The following is a 16303-nucleotide window of genomic DNA, read 5'->3' as shown; positions in this document are numbered from 1 at the left end:
AAACGAGAGGTGGCTACATACAGGAGACGGTACCGCCATCTAGTGAACACTGCAAGAACTAAACTAGAGGTGGCTACATACAGGGGACGGTACCGCCATCTAGTGAACACTGCAAGAACTAAACTAGAGGTGGCTACATACAGGCTACAGGGGACGCACAGCCCACGCCCTAAGGAGCTTCGCCCCTAAAAAAGTGCTTCGGACGCCGAAACCCGGGATCGAGCCAAGGACCTTTGGATCTTCAGTCTAACGCTCTCCCAACTGAGCTATTTCGGCAGACGGGAGAAGAGTGAAAGCGGGATTCAACAGTTCTTGCGTTTCGGTAAAACCGCTTTATTTTAGCTGTTGCACATTATTACATGTCTTTCACGCTGTTCCGGTTCTTTTGCAACGCCTACTGCCGCGATGCATTCTGAATCAGCATTTTTTTATCAAGAATATGTGTTCACCTGCGTAATCGTTTCACTCGCTAGAATTATTGCAAAATACTTGCATACCGACAGATTTAACAAAAATGTGCTTTGGACGCCGAAACCCGGGATCGAACGAGGGACCTTTAGATCTTCAGTCTAACGCTCTCCCAACTGAGCTATTTTTGCAGACGGGAGAAGAGGGAAAGCGGGATTCAACAGTTCTTGCGTTTCAGTAAAACCGCTTTATTTTAGCTGTTGCACATTTTTACATGTCTTTCACGCTGTTCCGGTTCTTTTGCGACGCCTACTGCCGCGATGCATTCTGAATCAGCTTTTTTTTATCAAGCATATGTGTTCACCTGCGTAACCGTTTCACTCGTTAGAATTATTGCAAAATACTTGCATACCGACAGATTTAACAAAAATGTGCTTTGGACGCCGAAACCCGGGATCGAACCAGGGACCTTTAGATATTCATTGTAACGCTCTCCCAACTGAGCTATTTCGGCAGACGGGAGAAGAGTGAAAGCGGGATTCAACAGTTCTTGCGTTTCGGTAAAACCGCTTTATTTTAGTTGTTGCACATTATTACATGTCTTTCACGCTGTTCCGGTTCTTTTGCAACGCCTACTGCCGCGATGCATTCTGTATCAGCATTTTTTTATCAAGCATGTGTGTTCACCTGCGTAATCGTTTCACTCGTTAGAATTATTGCAAAATACTTGCATACCGACAGACTTAACAAAAATGTGCTTTGGACACCGAAACCCGGGATCGAGCCAAGGACCTTTGGATCTTCAGTCTAACGCTCTCCCAACTGAGCTATTTCGGCAGACGAGAGAAAAGTGAAAGAGGGACTTACCAGTTTGGCGTTTCAGTAAAACCGCTTTATTTTAGCTAGTGCACATTATTGCATGTCTTTACGCTGTTCCGGTTCTTTCGCAACGCCTACTGCCGCGATGCACTCTGAATCAGCATTTTTTTATCAAGCATGTGTGTTCACCTGCGTAATCGTTTCACTCGTTAGAATTATTTCAAAATACTTGCATACCGACAGATTTAACAAAAATGTGCTTTGGACGCCGAAACCCGGGATCGAACCAGGGACCTTTGGATCTTCAGTCTAACGCTCTCCCAACTGAGCTATTTCGGCAGACGGGAGAAGAGTGAAAGAGGGACTTACCAGTTTTGCGTTTCGGTAAAACCGCTTTATTTTAGCTGTTGCACATTATTACAAGTCTTTACGCTGTTCCGGTTCTTTTGCAACGCCTACTGCCGCGATGCATTCTGAATCAGCATTTTTTTTATCAAGCATGTGTGTTCACCTGCGTAACCGTTTCACTCGTTAGAATTATTGCAAAATACTTGCATACCGACAGATTTAACAAAATTGTGCTTTGGACGCGGAAACCCTGGATCGAACCAGGCACCTTTAGATCTTCAGTCTAACGCTCTCCCAACTGAGCTTTTTCGGCAGACGGGAGAAGAGTGAAAGCAGGATTCAACAGTTCTTGCGTTTCGGTAAAACCGCTTTATTTTAGCTGTTGCACATTATTACAAGTCTTTACGCTGTTCCGGTTCTTTCGCACCTCCTACTGCCGCGATACAATCTGAATCAGCATTTTTTATCAAGCATGTGTGTTCACCTGCGTAATCCTTTCACTCGTTAGAAGAATTGCAAAATACTTGCATACCTACAGATTTAACAAAAATGTGCTTTGGACGCCGAAACCCGGGATCGAACCAGGGACCTTTAGATCTTCAGTCTAACGCTTTCCAAACTGAGCTATTTCGGCAGACGGGAGAGGAGTGAAAGAGGGACTTACCAGTTGTTGCGTTTCGGTAAAACCGCTTTATTTTAGCTGTTGCGCATTATTACATGTCTTTACGCGTTTCCGGTTCTTTCGCAACGCCTACTGCCGCGATGCATTCTGAATCAGCATTTTTTTATCAAGCATGTGTGTTCACCTGCGTAACCGTTTCACTCGTTAGAATTATTGCGAAATTCTTGAATACCGAAAGATTCAACAAAAAAGTGCTTTGGACGCCGAAACGCGGGATCGAGCCAAGGACCTTCGGATCTTCAGTCTAATGCTCTCCCAACTGAGCTATTTCGGCAGACGGGAGAGGAGTGAAAGAGGGACTTACCAGTTGTTGCGTTTCGGTAAAACCGCTTTATTTTAGCTGTTGCACAATATTACATGTATTTACGCTGTTCCGGTTCTTTCGCAACGCCTACTGCCGCGATACAATCTGAATCAGCATTTTTTATCAAGCATGTGTGTTCACCTGCGTAACCGTTTCACTCGATAGAATTATTGCAAAATTCTTGTATACCGACAGATTTAACAAAAAGTGCTTTGGACGCCGAAACCCGGGATCGAACCAGGGACCTCTAGATCTTCAGTCTAACGCTCTCCCAACTGAGCTATTTCGGCAGACGGGAAAGGAGTGAAAGAGGGACTTACCAGTTGTTGCGTTTCGATAAAACCGCTTTATTTTAGCTGTTGCACATTATTTTATGTCTTTACGCTGTTCCGGTTCTTTCGCAACGCCTACTGCCGCGATGCATTCTGAATCAGCATTTCTTATCAAGCATGTGTGTTCACCTGCGTAATCGTTTCACTCGTTAGAATAATTGCAAAATACTTGCTGTCACACTGTCCCGTTAATTAGGGAGGCGATCGCCGGGCTAATTCCAAGGGCCGAAGTATTGGCCTTCCGAACCGCACCACGAAAGCGTGGACAATTTAGAAGCGGTCCTTTTTGGCGTGCCAGCGGACGCCGGCTGTGGCCCAAAGAACAAGTCAGAGTTGAGAGTTGATAAACAAAACAAATATTATATTCTCAAAAATGGCATATCGAAGACAATACACAAGAATGCATACTCCACAATAGTTACATAGAATACGTCACCAATCAAACAACGTACTACACAGTACAATCAGCCACACTCAAAACAACGGACACAGACAACGATACGCACTACAATGCAGTCGCATGCATTGAACCACCAAGACACTTAAAGACTAAAGAGATCGAAAACCTATCCAGTCCAAAGTTCTTGGAACAAAAGTCTGGATGATACTCTTCCGAGAATCACTCACTCAAAGTCCAGCGTTGTTGTCGTTCCGCGCCCTCGAAGTTTCTCTTCCAGGAAACCTCGCGTCTTTAATTGGCCACTCTCCAAGCTTCAAACTTCTTCGCCCGAACACGTCGGCTTCACACACGCAGCTGTCGCCACGCGTCTTCGTTCGATAGCGGTAAACACACACTCTTGCCTGTAGCTCGAGTCGTCACCCCTCAGGTGGAAATCCTCTTCTTCTCCCGCTTTGTCTCTACGGACAAAACCTTCGCCGACTACACGGCGGTATACCCTACGCGCTCTGGCGCTAACTTCCCTCTTCTCCTCCTCTCTCATCTCGGCTGCTCGATTAAATACCTTCCGCGCGAGATTGCAGAAGGTTCTCGTCATTTCGTCGGCGCGATACGCAGCGAAGGCTGGGAAGAGGGCGAGACGGTTGGAATGCCCTCCGCGGCCGATGACTCAACTCGGTATAACCACGCCCCTTTCAATATAGAAAAATCCAGTGCTTGCTCGGCCGCCGTTGTGGGGTGAGAAGGTTCGTCGGCGAAGCCACGCTTTCGCGGAGGGAGGGAGCGTGCCCGGGGAGCTGGTTTTCTTTTTTTCTTTTTCTTTTATCGTTGACTTCGCGGCGTCACTCCGGCGTTATCGCAAGAATTTGGCGGCGCGCCCATTTTTAGCGCTCGTTCTGTGAAACTTGCATACTGACAGATTTAACAAAAATGTGCTTTGGACGCCGAAACCCGGGATCGAACCAGGGACCTTTAGATATTCAGTGTAACGCTCTCCCAACTGAGCTATTTCGGCAGACGGGAGAAGAGTGAAAGCGGGATTCGACAGTTCTTGCGTTTCGGTAAAACCGCTTTATTTTAGCTTTTGCACATTATTACATGTCTTTCACGCTGTTCCGGTTCTTTTGCAACGCCTACTGCCGCGATGCATTCTGTATCAGCATTTTTTTATCAAGCATGTGTGTTCACCTGCGTAACCGTTTCACTCGTTAGAATTATTGCAAAATACTTGCATACCGACAGATTTAACAAAAATGTGCTTTGGACGCGGAAACCCTGGATCGAACCAGGCACCTTTAGATCTTCAGTCTAACGCTCTCCCAACTGAGCTTTTTCGGCAGACGGGAGAAGAGTGAAAGCGGGATTCAGCAGTTCTTGCGTTTTGGTAAAACCGCTTTATTTTAGCTGTTGCACATTATTACAAGTCTTTACGCTGTTCCGGTTCTTTCGCACCTCCTACTGCCGCGATACAATCTGAATCAGCATTTTTTATCAAGCATGTGTGTTCACCTGCGTAATCCTTTCACTCGTTAGAAGAATTGCAAAATACTTGCATACCTACAGATTTAACAAAAATGTGCTTTGGACGCCGAAACCCGGGATGGAACCAGGGACCTTTAGATCTTCAGTCTAACGCTCTCCCAACTGAGCTATTTCGGCAGACGGGAGAAGAGGGAAAGCGGGATTCAACAGTTCTTGCGTTTCGGTAAAACCGCTTTATTTTAGCTGTTGCACATTATTACATGTCTTTACGCTGTTCCGGTTCTTTCGCAACGCCTACTGCCGCGATGCATTCTGAATCAGCATTTTTTTATCAAGCATGTGTGTTCACCTGCGTAATCGTTTCACTCGTTAGAATTATTGCAAAATACTTGCATACCGACAGATTTAACAAAAAAGTGCTTTGGACGCCGAAACCCGGGATCGAACCAGGGACCTTTAGATCTTCAGTCTAACGCTCTCCAAACTGAGCTATTTCGGCAGACGGGAGAGGAGTGAAAGAGGGACTTACCAGTTGTTGCGTTTCGTTAAAACCGCTTTATTTTAGCTGTTGCGCATTATTACATGTCTTTACGCTGTTCCGGTTCTTTCGCAACGCCTACTGCCGCGATGCATTCTGAATCAGCATTTTTTTATCAAGCATGTGTGTTCACCTGCGTAACCGTTTCACTCGTTAGAATTATTGCGAAATTCTTGTATACCGACAAATTTAGCAAAAAAGTGCTTTGGACGCCGAAACGCGGGATCAAGCCAAGGACCTTCGGATCTTCAGTCTAATGCTCTCCCAACTGAGCTATTTCGGCAGACGGGAGAAGAGTGAAAACGGGATTCAACAGTTCTGGCGTTTCGGTAAAACCGCTTTATTTTAGCTATTGCACATTATTACATGTCTTTCACGCTGTTCAGGTTCTTTTGCCACGCCTACTGCCACGATGCATTCTGAATCAGCATTTCTTATCAAGCATGTGTGTTCACCTGCGTAATCGTTTCACTCATTAGAATAATTGCAAAATACTTGCTGTCACACTGTCCCGTTAATTAGGGAGGCGATCGCCGGGCTAATTCCAAGGGCCGAAGTATTGGCCTTCCGAACCGCACCACGAAAGCGTGGACAATTTAGAAGTGGTCCTTTTTGGCGTGCCAGCGGACGCCGGCTGTGGCCCAAAGAACAAGTCAGAGCCGAGAGTTGATAAACAAAACAAATATTATATTCTCAAAAATGGCATATCGAAGACAATACACAAGAATGCACACTCCACAATAGTTACATAGAATACGTCACCAATCAAACAACGTACTACACAGTACAATCAGCCACACTCAAAACAACGGACACAGACAACGATACGCACTACAATGCAGTCGCATGCATTGAACCACCAAGACACTTAAAGACTAAAGAGATCGAAAACCTATCCAGTCCAAAGTTCTTGGAACAAAAGTCTGGATGATACTCTTCCGAGAATCACTCACTCAAAGTCCAGCGTTGTTGTCGTTCCGCGCCCTCGAAGTTTCTCTTCCAGGAAACCTCGCGTCTTTAATTGGCCACTCTCCAAGCTTCAAACTTCTTCGCCCGAACACGTCGGCTTCACACACGCAGCTGTCGCCACGCGTCTTCGTTCGATAGCGGTAAACACACACTCTTGCCTGTAGCTCGAGTCGTCACCCCTCAGGTGGAAATCCTCTTCTTCTCCCGCTTTGTCTCTACGGACAAAACCTTCGCCGACTACACGGCGGTATACCCTACGCGCTCTGGCGCTAACTTCCCTCTTCTCCTCCTCTCTCATCTCGGCTGCTCGATTAAATACCTTCCGCGCGAGATTGCAGAAGGTTCTCGTCATTTCGTCGGCGCGATACGCAGCGAAGGCTGGGAAGAGGGCGAGACGGTTGGAATGCCCTCCGCGGCCGATGACTCAACTCGGTATAACCACGCCCCTTTCCATATAGAAAAATCCAGTGCTTGCTCGGCCGCCGTTGTGGGGTGAGAAGGTTCGTCGGCGAAGCCACGCTTCCGCGGAGGGAGGGAGCGCGCCCGGGGAGCTGGTTTTCTTTTTTTCTTTTTCTTTTATCGTTGACTTCGCGGCGTCACTCCGGCGTTATCGCAAGAATTTGGCGGCGCGCCCATTTTTAGCGCTCGTTCTGTGAAACTTGCATACTGACAGATTTAACAAAAATGTGCTTTGGACGCCGAAACCCGGGATCGAACCAGGGACCTTTAGATATTCAGTGTAACGCTCTCCCAACTGAGCTATTTCGGCAGACGGGAGAAGAGTGAAAGCGGGATTCAACAGTTCTTGCGTTTCGGTAAAACCGCTTTATTTTAGCTGTTGCACATTATTACATGTCTTTCACGCTGTTCCGGTTCTTTTGCAACGCCTACTGCCGCGATGCATTCTGTATCAGCATTTTTTTATCAAGCATGTGTGTTCACCTGCGTAATCGTTTCACTCATTAGAATTATTGCAAAATACTTGCATACCGACAGATTTAACAAAAATGTGCTTTGGACGCCGAAACCCGGGATCGAGCCAAGGACCTTTGGATCTTCAGTCTAACGCTCTCCCAACTGAGCTATTTCGGCAGACGGGAGAAAAGTGAAAGAGGGACTTACCAGTTTTGCGTTTCGGTAAAACCGCTTTATTTTAGCTGTTGCACATTATTACATGTCTTTACGCTGTTCCGGTTCTTTCGCAACGCCTACTGCCGCGATGCATTCTGAATCAGCATTTTTTTATCAAGCATGTGTGTTCACCTGCGTAATCGTTTCACTCGTTAGAATTATTGCAAAATACTTGCATACCGACAGATTTAACAAAAACGTGCTTTGGACGCGGAAACCCGGGATCGAACCAGGCACCTTTAGATCTTCAGTCTAACGCTCTCCCAACTGAGCTATTTCGGCAGACGGGAGAAGAGTGAAAGCGGGATTCAACAGTTCTTGCGTTATCGGTAAAACCGCTTTTTTTAGCTGTTGCACATTATTACATGTCTTTCACGCTGTTCCGGTTCTTTTGCAACGCCTACTGCCGCGATGCATTCTGAATCAGCATTTTTTTTATCAAGCATGTGTGTTCACCTGCGTAATCGTTTCACTCGTTAGAATTATTGCAAAATACTTGCATACCGACAGATTTAACAAAAATGTGCTTTGAACGTCGAAACCCGGGATCGAACCAGGGACCTTTAGATCTTCAGTCTAACGCTCTCCCAACTGAGCTATTTCGGCAGACGGGAGAAGAGTGAAAGCGGGATTCAACAGTTCTTGCGTTTCGGTAAAACCGCTTTATTTTAGCTGTCGCACATTATTACATGCCTTTCACGCTGTTCCGGTTCTTTTGCAACGCCTACTGCCGCGATGCAATCTGAATCAGCATTTTTTTATCAAGCATGTGTGCTCACCTGCGTAACCGTTTCACTCGTTAGAATTATTGCAAAATACTTGCATACCGACAGATTTAACAAAAAACTGCTTTGGACGCCGAAACCCGGGATCGAGCCAAGGACCTTCGGATCTTCAGTCTAATGCTCTCCCAAGTGAGCTATTTCGGCAGACGGGAGAGGAGTGAAAGAGAGACTTACCAGTTTTGCGTTTCGGTAAAACCGCTTTATTTTAGCTGTTGCACATTATTACAAGTCTTTACGCTGTTCCGGCTCTTTCGCAACGCCTACTGCCGCGATGCATTCTGAATCAGCATTTTTTATAGCATGTGTGTTCACCTGCGTAACCGTTTCACTCGTTAGAATTATTGCGAAATTCTTGTATACCGACAGATTTAACAAAAAAGTGCTTTGGACGCCGAAACCCGGGATCGAACCAGGGACCTTTAGATCTTCAGTCTAACGCTCTCCCAACTGAGCTATTTCGGCAGACGGGAAAAGAGTGAAAGAGGGACTTACCAGTTTTGCGTTTCGGTAAAACCGCTTTATTTTAGCTGTTGCACATTATTACATGTCTTTACGCTGTTCCGGTTCTTTCGCAACGCCTACTGCCGCGATACAATCTGAATCATCATTTTTTATCAAGCATGTGTGTTCACCTGCGTAACCGTTTCGCTCGTTAGAATTATTGCGAAATTCTTGTATACCGACAGATTCAACAAAAAAGGGCTTTGGACGCCGAAACGCGGAATCGAGCCAAGGACCTTCGGATCTTCAGTCTAACGCTCTCCCAACTGAGCTATTTCGGCAGACGGGAGAAGAGTGAAAACGGGATTCAACAGTTCTTGCGTTTCGGTAAAACCGCTTCATTTTAGCTATTGCACTTTATTACATGTCTTTCACGCTGTTCCGGTTCTTTTGCAACGCCTACTCCCGCGATGCATTCTGAATCAGCATTTTTTTATCAAGCATGTGTGTTCACCTGCGTAACCGTTTCACTCGTTAGAATTATTGCAAAATACTTGTATACCGACAGATTTAACAAAAAAAAGTGCTTTGGACGCCGAAACCCGGGATCGAGCCAAGGACCTATGGACCTTCAGTCTAACGCTCTCCCAACTGAGCTATTTCGGCAGACGGTAGAAGAGTGAAAGCGAGATTCAACAGTTCTTGCGTTTCGGTAAAACCGCTTTATTTTAGCTGTTGCACAATATTGCAAGTCTTTCACGCTGTTCCGGTTCTTTTGAAACGCCTACTGCCGCGATACAATCTGAATCAGCATTTTTTATCAAGCATGTGCGTTCACCTGCGTAACCGTTTCACTCGTTAGAATTATTGCAAAATACTTGCATACCGACAGATTTAACAAAAAACTGCTTTGGACGCCGAAACCCGGGATCGAGCCAAGGACCTTCGGATCTTCAGTCTAATGCTCTCCCAAGTGAGCTATTTCGGCAGACGGGAGAGGAGTGAAAGAGGGACTTACCAGTTGTTGCGTTTCGAGAAAACCGCTTTATTTTAGCTGTTGCACAATATTACATGTCTTTAAGCTGTTCCAGTTCTTTCGCAACGCCTACTGCCGCGATACAATCTGAATCAGCATTTTTTATCAAGCATGTGTGTTCACCTGCGTAACCGTTTCACTCGTTAGAATTATTGCAAAATACTTGTATACCGCAGATTTAACAAAAAAGGTGCTTTGGACGCCGAAACCCGGGATCGAGCCAAGGACCTATGGACCTTCAGTCTAACGCTCTCCCAACTGAGCTATTTCGGCAGACGGTAGAAGAGTGAAAGCAGGATTCAACAGTTCTTGCGTTTCGGTAAAACCGCTTTATTTTAGCTGTTGCACAATATTGCAAGTCTTTCACGCTGTTCCGGTTCTTTTGCAACGCCTACTCCCGCGATGGATTCTGAATCAGCATTTTTTATCAAGCATGTGCGTTCACCTGCGTAACCGTTTCACTCGTTAGAATTATTGCAAAATACTTGCATACCGACTGATTTAACAAAAAACTGCTTTGGACGCCGAAACCCGGGATCGAGCCAAGGACCTTCGGATCTTCAGTCTAATGCTCTCCCAAGTGAGCTATTTCGGCAGACGGCAGAGGAGTGAAAGAGGGACTTACCAGTTGTTGCGTTTCGAGAAAACCGCTTTATTTTAGCTGTTGCACAATATTACATGTCTTTAAGCTGTTCCGGTTCTTTCGCAACGCCTACTGCCGCGATACAATCTGAATCAGCATTTTTTATCAAGCATGTGTGTTCACCTGCGTAACCGTTTCACTCGTTAGAATTATTGCAAAATCCTTGTATACCCACAGATTTAACAAAAAAGTGCTTTGGACGCCGAAACCCGGGATCGAACCAGGGACCTCTAGATCTTCAGTCTAACGCTCTCCCAACTGACCTATTTCGGCGGACGGGAGAGGAGTGAACGAGGGACTTACCAGTTGTTGCGTTTCGGTAAAACCGCTTTATTTTAGCTGTTGCACATTATTACATGTCTTTACGCTGTTCCGGTTCTTTCGCAATGCCTACTGCCGCGATACAATCTGAATCAGCATTTTTTATCAAGCATGTGTGTTCACCTGCGTAACCGTTTCACTCGTTAGAATTATTGCAAAATACTTGCATACCGACAGATTTAACAAAAATGTACTTTGGACGCCGAAACCCGGGTTCGAACCAGGGACCTTTGGATCTGCAGTCTAACGCTCTCCCAACTGAGCTATTTCGGCAGACGGGAGAAGAGTGAAAGCGGGATTCAACAGTTCTTGCGTTTCGGTAAAACCGCTTTATTTTAGCTGTCGCACATTATTACATGTCTTTCACGCTGTTCCGGTTCTTTTGCAACGCCTACTGCCGCGATGCATTCTGAATCAACATTTTTTTATCAAGCATGTGTGCTCACCTGCGTAACCGTTTCACTCGTTAGAATTATTGCAAAATACTTGCATACCGACAGATTTAACAAAAATGTACTTTGGATGCCGAAACCCGGGATCGAACCAGGGACCTTTGAATCTTCAGTCTAACGCTCTCCCAACTGAGCTATTTCGGCAGACGGGAGAAGAGTGATAGAGGGACTTACCAGTTTTGCGTTTCGGTAAAACCGCTTTATTTTAGCTGTTGCACATTATTACAAGTCTTTACGCTGTTCCGGCTCTTTCGCAACGCCTACTGCCGCGATACAATCTGAATCATCATTTTTTATCAAGCATGTGTGTTCACCTGCGTAACCGTTTCACTCGTTAGAATTATTGCGAAATTCTTGTATACCGACAGATTTAACAAAAAAGTGCTTTGGACGCCGAAACCCGGGATCGAACCAGGGACCTTTAGATCTTCAGTCTAACGCTCTCCCAACTGAGCTATTACGGCAGACGGTAGAAGAGTGAAAGCGGGATTCAACAGTTCTTGCGTTTCGGTAAAACCGCTTTATTTTAGCTGTTGCACAATATTGCAAGTCTTTCACGCTGTTCCGGTTCTTTTGCAACGCCTACTCCCGCGATGCATTCTGAATCAGCATTTTTTATCAAGCATGTGCGTTCACCTGCGTAACCGTTTCACTCGTTAGAATTATTGCAAAATACTTGCATACCGACAGATTTAACAAAAAACTGCTTTGGACGCCGAAACCCGGGATCGAGCCAAGGACCTTCGGATCTTCAGTCTAATGCTCTCCCAAGTGAGCTATTTCGGCGGACGGGAGAGGAGTGAACGAGGGACTTACCAGTTGTTGCGTTTCGGTAAAACCGCTTTATTTTAGCTGTTGCACATTATTACATGTCTTTACGCTGTTCCGGTTCTTTCGCAATGCCTACTGCCGCGATACAATCTGAATCAGCATTTTTATCAAGCATGTGTGTTCACCTGCGTAACCGTTTCACTCGTTAGAATTATTGCAAAATTCTTGTATACCGACAGATTTAACAAAAAAGTGCTTTGGACGCCGAAACGCGGGATCGAGCCAAGGACCTTCGGATCTTCAGTCTAATGCTCTCCCAACTGAGCTATTTCATCAGACGGGAGAAGAGTGAAAGCGGCATTCAACAGTTCTTGCGTTTCGGTAAAACCGCTTTATTTTAGCTGTTGCGCATTATTACATGTCTTTCACGCTGTTCCGGTTCTTTTGCAACGCCTACTGCCGCGATACAATCTTAATCAGCATTTTTTATCAAGCATGTGTGTTCACCTGCGTAATCGTTTCACTCGTTAGAATTATTGCAAAATACTTGCATACCGACAGATTTAACAAAAATGTGCTTTGGACGCGGAAACCGGGATCGAACCAGGGACCTTTAGATCTTCAGTCTAACGCTCTCCCAACTGAGCTATTTCGGCAGACGGGAGAAGAGTGAAAGCGGGATTCAACAGTTCTTGCGTTTCGGTAAAACCGCTTTATTTTAGCTGTTGCACATTATTACAAGTCTTTCACGCTGTTCCTGTTCTTTTGCAACGCCTACTGCCGCGATGCATTCTGAATCAGCATTTTTTTATCAAGCATGTGTGTTCACCTGCGTAATCGTTTCACTCGTTAGAATTATTGCAAAATACTTGCATACCGACAGATTTAACAAAAATATGCTTTGGACGCCGAAACCCGGAATCGAACCAGGGACCTTTAGATCTTCAGTCTAACGCTCTCCCAACTGAGCTATTTCGGCAGACGGGAGAAGAGTGAAAGCGGGATTCAACAGTTCTTGCGTTTCGGTAAAACCGCTTTATTTTAGCTGTCGCACATTATTACATGTCTTTCACGCTGTTCCGGTTCTTTTGCAACGCCTACTGCCGCGATGCATTCTGAATCAACATTTTTTTATCAAGCATGTGTGCTCACCTGCGTAACCGTTCCACTCGTTAGAATTATTGCAAAATACTTGCATACCGACAGATTTAACAAAAATGTACTTGGACGCCGAAACCCGGGATCGAACCAGGGACCTTTGGATTTTAAGTCTAACGCTCTCCCAACTGAGCTATTTCGGCAGACGGGAAAAGAGTGAAAGCGGGATTCAACAGTTCTTGCGTTTCGGTAAAACCGCTTTATTTTAGCTGTCGCACATTATTACATGTCTTTCACGCTGTTCCGGTTCTTTTGCAACGCCTACTGCCGCGATGCATTCTGAATCAACATTTTTTTATCAAGCATGTGTGCTCACCTGCGTAACCGTTTCACTCGTTAGAATTATTGCAAAATACTTGCATACCGACAGATTTAACAAAAATGTGCTTTGGATGCCGAAACCCGGGATCGAACCAGGGATCTTTGAATCTTCAGTCTAACGCTCTCCCAACTGAGCTATTTCGGCAGACGTGAGAAGAGTGATAGAGGGACTTACCAGTTTTGCGTTTCGGTAAAACCGCTTTATTTTAGCTGTTGCACATTATTACAAGTCTTTACGCTGTTCCGGCTCTTTCGCAACGCCTATTGCCGCGATACAATCTGAATCATCATTTTTTATCAAGCATGTGTGTTCACCTGCGTGACCGTTTCACTCGTTAGAATTATTGCGAAATTCTTGTATACCGACAGATTTAACAAAAAAGTGCTTTGGACGCCGAAACCCGGGATCGAACCAGGGACCTTTAGATCTTCAGTCTAACGCTCTCCCAACTGAGCTATTTCGGCAGACGGGAAAAGAGTGAAAGAGGGACTTACCAGTTTTGCGTTTCGGTAAAACCGCTTTATTTTAGCTGTTGCACATTATTACATGTCTTTACGCTGTTCCGGTTCTTTCGCAACGCCTACTGCCGCGATACAATCTGAATCATCATTTTTTATCAAGCATGTGTGTTCACCTGCGTAACCGTTTCACTCGTTAGAATTATTGCGAAATTCTTGTATACCGACAGATTTAACAAAAAAGTGCTTTGGACGCCGAAACGCGGAATCGAGCCAAGGACCTTCGGATCTTCAGTCTAACGCTCTCCCAACTGAGCTATTTCGGCAGACGGGAGAAGAGTGAAAACGGGATTCAACCGTTCTTGCGTTTCGGTAAAACCGCTTCATTTTAGCTATTGCACTTTATTACATGTCTTTCACGCTGTTCCGGTTCTTTTGCAACGCCTACTGCCGCGATGCATTCTGAATCAGCATTTTTTTATCAAGCATGTGTGTTCACCTGCGTAACCGTTTCACTCGTTAGAATTATTGCGAAATTCTTGTATACCGACAGATTTAACAAAAAAGTGCTTTGGACGCCGAAACGCGGGATCGAGCCAAGGACCTTCGGATCTTCAGTCTAATGCTCTCCCAACTGAGCTATTTCGGCAGACAGGAGAAGAGTGAAAACGGGATTCAACAGTTCTTGCGTTTCGGTAAAACCGCTTTATTTTGGCTATTGCACATTATTACATGTCTTTCACGCTGTTCTGGTTCTTTTACAACGCTTACTGCCGCGATACAATCTCAATCAGCATTTTTTATCAAGCATGTGTGTTCACCTGCGTAACCATTTCAATCGTTAGAACTATTGCAAAATACTTGTATACCGACAGATTCAACAAAAAAAGTGCTTTCGACGCCGAAACCCGGGATCGAGCCAAGGACCTACGGATCTTCAGTCTAACGCTCTCCCAACTGAGCTATTTTGGCAGACGGGAGAAGAGTGAAAGTGGGATTCAACAGTTCTTGCGTTTCGGTAAAACCGCTTTATTTTAGCTGTTGCACATTATTACATGTCTTTCACCCTGTTCCGGTTCTTTTGCAACGCCTACTGCCGCGAAGCATTCTGAATCAGCATTTTTTTATCAAGCATGTGTGCTCACCTGCGTAACCGTTTCCCTCGTTAGAATAATTGCAAAATACTTGCATACCGACAGATTTAACAAAAATGTGCTTTGGACGCCGAAACCCGGGATCGAACCAGGGACCTCTGGATCTTCAGTCTAACGCTCTCCCAACTGAGCTATTTTGGCAGACGGGAGAAGAGTGAAAGTGGGATTCAACAGTTCTTGCGTTTCGGTAAAACCGCTTTATTTTAGCTGTTGCACATTATTACATGTCTTTCACCCTGTTCCGGTTCTTTTGCAACGCCTACTGCCGCGATGCATTCTGAATGAACATTTTTTATCAAGCATGTGCGTTCACCTGCGTAACCGTTTCACTCGTTAGAATAATTGCAAAATACTTGCATACCGACAGATTTAACAAAAAAGTGCTTTGGACGCCGAAACCCGGGATCAAACCAGGGACCTCTAGATCTTCAGTCTAACGCTCTCCCAACTGACCTATTTCGGCGGACGGGAGAGGAGTGAACGAGGGACTTACCAGTTTGGCGTTTCGGTAAAACCGCTTTATTTTAGCTGTTGCACATTATTACATGTCTTTACGCTGTTCCGGTTCTTTCGCAATGCCTACTGCCGCGATACAATCTGAATCAGCATTTTTTATCAAGCATGTGTGTTCACCTGCGTAACCGTTTCACTCGTTAGAATTATTGCAAAATTCTTGTATACCGACAGATTTAACAAAAAAGTGCTTTGGACGCCGAAACGCGGGATCGAGCCAAGGACCTTCGGATCTTCAGTCTAATGCTCTCCCAACTGAGCTATTTCATCAGACGGGAGAAGAGTGAAAGCGGCATTCAACAGTTCTTGCGTTTCGGTAAAACCGCTTTATTTTAGCTGTTGCGCATTATTACATGTCTTTCACGCTGTTCCGGTTCTTTTGCAACGCCTACTGCCGCGATACAATCTTAATCAGCATTTTTTATCAAGCATGTGTGTTCACCTGCGTAATCGTTTCACTCGTTAGAATTATTGCAAAATACTTGCATACCGACAGATTTAACAAAAATGTGCTTTGGACGCGGAAACCGGGATCGAACCAGGGACCTTTAGATCTTCAGTCTAACGCTCTCCCAACTGAGCTATTTCGGCAGACGGGAGAAGAGTGAAAGCGGGATTCAACAGTTCTTGCGTTTCGGTAAAACCGCTTTATTTTAGCTGTTGCACATTATTACAAGTCTTTCACGCTGTTCCTGTTCTTTTGCAACGCCTACTGCCGCGATGCATTCTGAATCAGCATTTTTTTATCAAGCATGTGTGTTCACCTGCGTAATCGTTTCACTCGTTAGAATTATTGCAAAATACTTGCATACCGACAGATTTAACAAAAATATGCTTTG

At 45.2% G+C, this 16303-nt stretch overlaps 33 non-coding genes across 33 annotated transcripts; all 33 read right to left on the bottom strand.

Moving 5' to 3' along the window:
• Positions 1-203: 203 nt before the first annotated feature.
• TRNAF-GAA (transfer RNA phenylalanine (anticodon GAA)) lies at positions 204-276 on the bottom strand. Its single transcript has one exon. It is a non-coding gene; the product is annotated as a tRNA-Phe (tRNA).
• A 250-nt stretch (positions 277-526) lies between these two features.
• Positions 527-599, bottom strand: TRNAF-GAA (transfer RNA phenylalanine (anticodon GAA)). The gene has a single exon. It is a non-coding gene; the product is annotated as a tRNA-Phe (tRNA).
• A 250-nt stretch (positions 600-849) lies between these two features.
• Positions 850-922, bottom strand: TRNAF-GAA (transfer RNA phenylalanine (anticodon GAA)). Its single transcript has one exon. It is a non-coding gene; the product is annotated as a tRNA-Phe (tRNA).
• A 250-nt stretch (positions 923-1172) lies between these two features.
• On the bottom strand, positions 1173-1245 carry TRNAF-GAA (transfer RNA phenylalanine (anticodon GAA)). Its single transcript has one exon. It is a non-coding gene; the product is annotated as a tRNA-Phe (tRNA).
• A 248-nt stretch (positions 1246-1493) lies between these two features.
• On the bottom strand, positions 1494-1566 carry TRNAF-GAA (transfer RNA phenylalanine (anticodon GAA)). Its single transcript has one exon. It is a non-coding gene; the product is annotated as a tRNA-Phe (tRNA).
• A 249-nt stretch (positions 1567-1815) lies between these two features.
• On the bottom strand, positions 1816-1888 carry TRNAF-GAA (transfer RNA phenylalanine (anticodon GAA)). Its single transcript has one exon. It is a non-coding gene; the product is annotated as a tRNA-Phe (tRNA).
• A 248-nt stretch (positions 1889-2136) lies between these two features.
• Positions 2137-2209, bottom strand: TRNAF-GAA (transfer RNA phenylalanine (anticodon GAA)). Its single transcript has one exon. It is a non-coding gene; the product is annotated as a tRNA-Phe (tRNA).
• A 249-nt stretch (positions 2210-2458) lies between these two features.
• TRNAF-GAA (transfer RNA phenylalanine (anticodon GAA)) lies at positions 2459-2531 on the bottom strand. Its single transcript has one exon. It is a non-coding gene; the product is annotated as a tRNA-Phe (tRNA).
• Positions 2532-2778: 247 nt separating this feature from the next.
• TRNAF-GAA (transfer RNA phenylalanine (anticodon GAA)) lies at positions 2779-2851 on the bottom strand. Its single transcript has one exon. It is a non-coding gene; the product is annotated as a tRNA-Phe (tRNA).
• Positions 2852-4232: 1381 nt separating this feature from the next.
• On the bottom strand, positions 4233-4305 carry TRNAF-GAA (transfer RNA phenylalanine (anticodon GAA)). Its single transcript has one exon. It is a non-coding gene; the product is annotated as a tRNA-Phe (tRNA).
• Positions 4306-4555: 250 nt separating this feature from the next.
• TRNAF-GAA (transfer RNA phenylalanine (anticodon GAA)) lies at positions 4556-4628 on the bottom strand. Its single transcript has one exon. It is a non-coding gene; the product is annotated as a tRNA-Phe (tRNA).
• Positions 4629-4876: 248 nt separating this feature from the next.
• TRNAF-GAA (transfer RNA phenylalanine (anticodon GAA)) lies at positions 4877-4949 on the bottom strand. The gene has a single exon. It is a non-coding gene; the product is annotated as a tRNA-Phe (tRNA).
• Positions 4950-5198: 249 nt separating this feature from the next.
• TRNAF-GAA (transfer RNA phenylalanine (anticodon GAA)) lies at positions 5199-5271 on the bottom strand. The gene has a single exon. It is a non-coding gene; the product is annotated as a tRNA-Phe (tRNA).
• Positions 5272-6975: 1704 nt separating this feature from the next.
• On the bottom strand, positions 6976-7048 carry TRNAF-GAA (transfer RNA phenylalanine (anticodon GAA)). Its single transcript has one exon. It is a non-coding gene; the product is annotated as a tRNA-Phe (tRNA).
• A 250-nt stretch (positions 7049-7298) lies between these two features.
• On the bottom strand, positions 7299-7371 carry TRNAF-GAA (transfer RNA phenylalanine (anticodon GAA)). Its single transcript has one exon. It is a non-coding gene; the product is annotated as a tRNA-Phe (tRNA).
• Positions 7372-7619: 248 nt separating this feature from the next.
• TRNAF-GAA (transfer RNA phenylalanine (anticodon GAA)) lies at positions 7620-7692 on the bottom strand. The gene has a single exon. It is a non-coding gene; the product is annotated as a tRNA-Phe (tRNA).
• A 251-nt stretch (positions 7693-7943) lies between these two features.
• On the bottom strand, positions 7944-8016 carry TRNAF-GAA (transfer RNA phenylalanine (anticodon GAA)). Its single transcript has one exon. It is a non-coding gene; the product is annotated as a tRNA-Phe (tRNA).
• Positions 8017-8584: 568 nt separating this feature from the next.
• On the bottom strand, positions 8585-8657 carry TRNAF-GAA (transfer RNA phenylalanine (anticodon GAA)). The gene has a single exon. It is a non-coding gene; the product is annotated as a tRNA-Phe (tRNA).
• Positions 8658-8904: 247 nt separating this feature from the next.
• TRNAF-GAA (transfer RNA phenylalanine (anticodon GAA)) lies at positions 8905-8977 on the bottom strand. Its single transcript has one exon. It is a non-coding gene; the product is annotated as a tRNA-Phe (tRNA).
• Positions 8978-10515: 1538 nt separating this feature from the next.
• Positions 10516-10588, bottom strand: TRNAF-GAA (transfer RNA phenylalanine (anticodon GAA)). Its single transcript has one exon. It is a non-coding gene; the product is annotated as a tRNA-Phe (tRNA).
• Positions 10589-10836: 248 nt separating this feature from the next.
• On the bottom strand, positions 10837-10909 carry TRNAC-GCA (transfer RNA cysteine (anticodon GCA)). The gene has a single exon. It is a non-coding gene; the product is annotated as a tRNA-Cys (tRNA).
• A 250-nt stretch (positions 10910-11159) lies between these two features.
• TRNAF-GAA (transfer RNA phenylalanine (anticodon GAA)) lies at positions 11160-11232 on the bottom strand. The gene has a single exon. It is a non-coding gene; the product is annotated as a tRNA-Phe (tRNA).
• Positions 11233-11479: 247 nt separating this feature from the next.
• TRNAF-GAA (transfer RNA phenylalanine (anticodon GAA)) lies at positions 11480-11552 on the bottom strand. The gene has a single exon. It is a non-coding gene; the product is annotated as a tRNA-Phe (tRNA).
• Positions 11553-12434: 882 nt separating this feature from the next.
• Positions 12435-12515, bottom strand: TRNAF-GAA (transfer RNA phenylalanine (anticodon GAA)). The gene has a single exon. It is a non-coding gene; the product is annotated as a tRNA-Phe (tRNA).
• A 250-nt stretch (positions 12516-12765) lies between these two features.
• On the bottom strand, positions 12766-12838 carry TRNAF-GAA (transfer RNA phenylalanine (anticodon GAA)). Its single transcript has one exon. It is a non-coding gene; the product is annotated as a tRNA-Phe (tRNA).
• Positions 12839-13087: 249 nt separating this feature from the next.
• On the bottom strand, positions 13088-13160 carry TRNAL-UAA (transfer RNA leucine (anticodon UAA)). Its single transcript has one exon. It is a non-coding gene; the product is annotated as a tRNA-Leu (tRNA).
• A 250-nt stretch (positions 13161-13410) lies between these two features.
• On the bottom strand, positions 13411-13483 carry TRNAF-GAA (transfer RNA phenylalanine (anticodon GAA)). The gene has a single exon. It is a non-coding gene; the product is annotated as a tRNA-Phe (tRNA).
• A 247-nt stretch (positions 13484-13730) lies between these two features.
• On the bottom strand, positions 13731-13803 carry TRNAF-GAA (transfer RNA phenylalanine (anticodon GAA)). The gene has a single exon. It is a non-coding gene; the product is annotated as a tRNA-Phe (tRNA).
• Positions 13804-14050: 247 nt separating this feature from the next.
• On the bottom strand, positions 14051-14123 carry TRNAF-GAA (transfer RNA phenylalanine (anticodon GAA)). The gene has a single exon. It is a non-coding gene; the product is annotated as a tRNA-Phe (tRNA).
• Positions 14124-14373: 250 nt separating this feature from the next.
• On the bottom strand, positions 14374-14446 carry TRNAF-GAA (transfer RNA phenylalanine (anticodon GAA)). The gene has a single exon. It is a non-coding gene; the product is annotated as a tRNA-Phe (tRNA).
• Positions 14447-15019: 573 nt separating this feature from the next.
• On the bottom strand, positions 15020-15092 carry TRNAF-GAA (transfer RNA phenylalanine (anticodon GAA)). Its single transcript has one exon. It is a non-coding gene; the product is annotated as a tRNA-Phe (tRNA).
• Positions 15093-15341: 249 nt separating this feature from the next.
• TRNAF-GAA (transfer RNA phenylalanine (anticodon GAA)) lies at positions 15342-15414 on the bottom strand. Its single transcript has one exon. It is a non-coding gene; the product is annotated as a tRNA-Phe (tRNA).
• A 560-nt stretch (positions 15415-15974) lies between these two features.
• TRNAF-GAA (transfer RNA phenylalanine (anticodon GAA)) lies at positions 15975-16055 on the bottom strand. The gene has a single exon. It is a non-coding gene; the product is annotated as a tRNA-Phe (tRNA).
• Between the last annotated feature and the right edge of the window lie 248 nt (positions 16056-16303).

Source organism: Rhipicephalus microplus, chromosome 4, assembly GCF_043290135.1.
Source record: "Rhipicephalus microplus isolate Deutch F79 chromosome 4, USDA_Rmic, whole genome shotgun sequence".
Classification (NCBI taxonomy): domain Eukaryota; kingdom Metazoa; phylum Arthropoda; class Arachnida; order Ixodida; family Ixodidae; genus Rhipicephalus; species Rhipicephalus microplus.
Note: the sequence above shows the minus strand (reverse complement) of the source record. Positions and strands in the feature narration are given on the sequence as shown.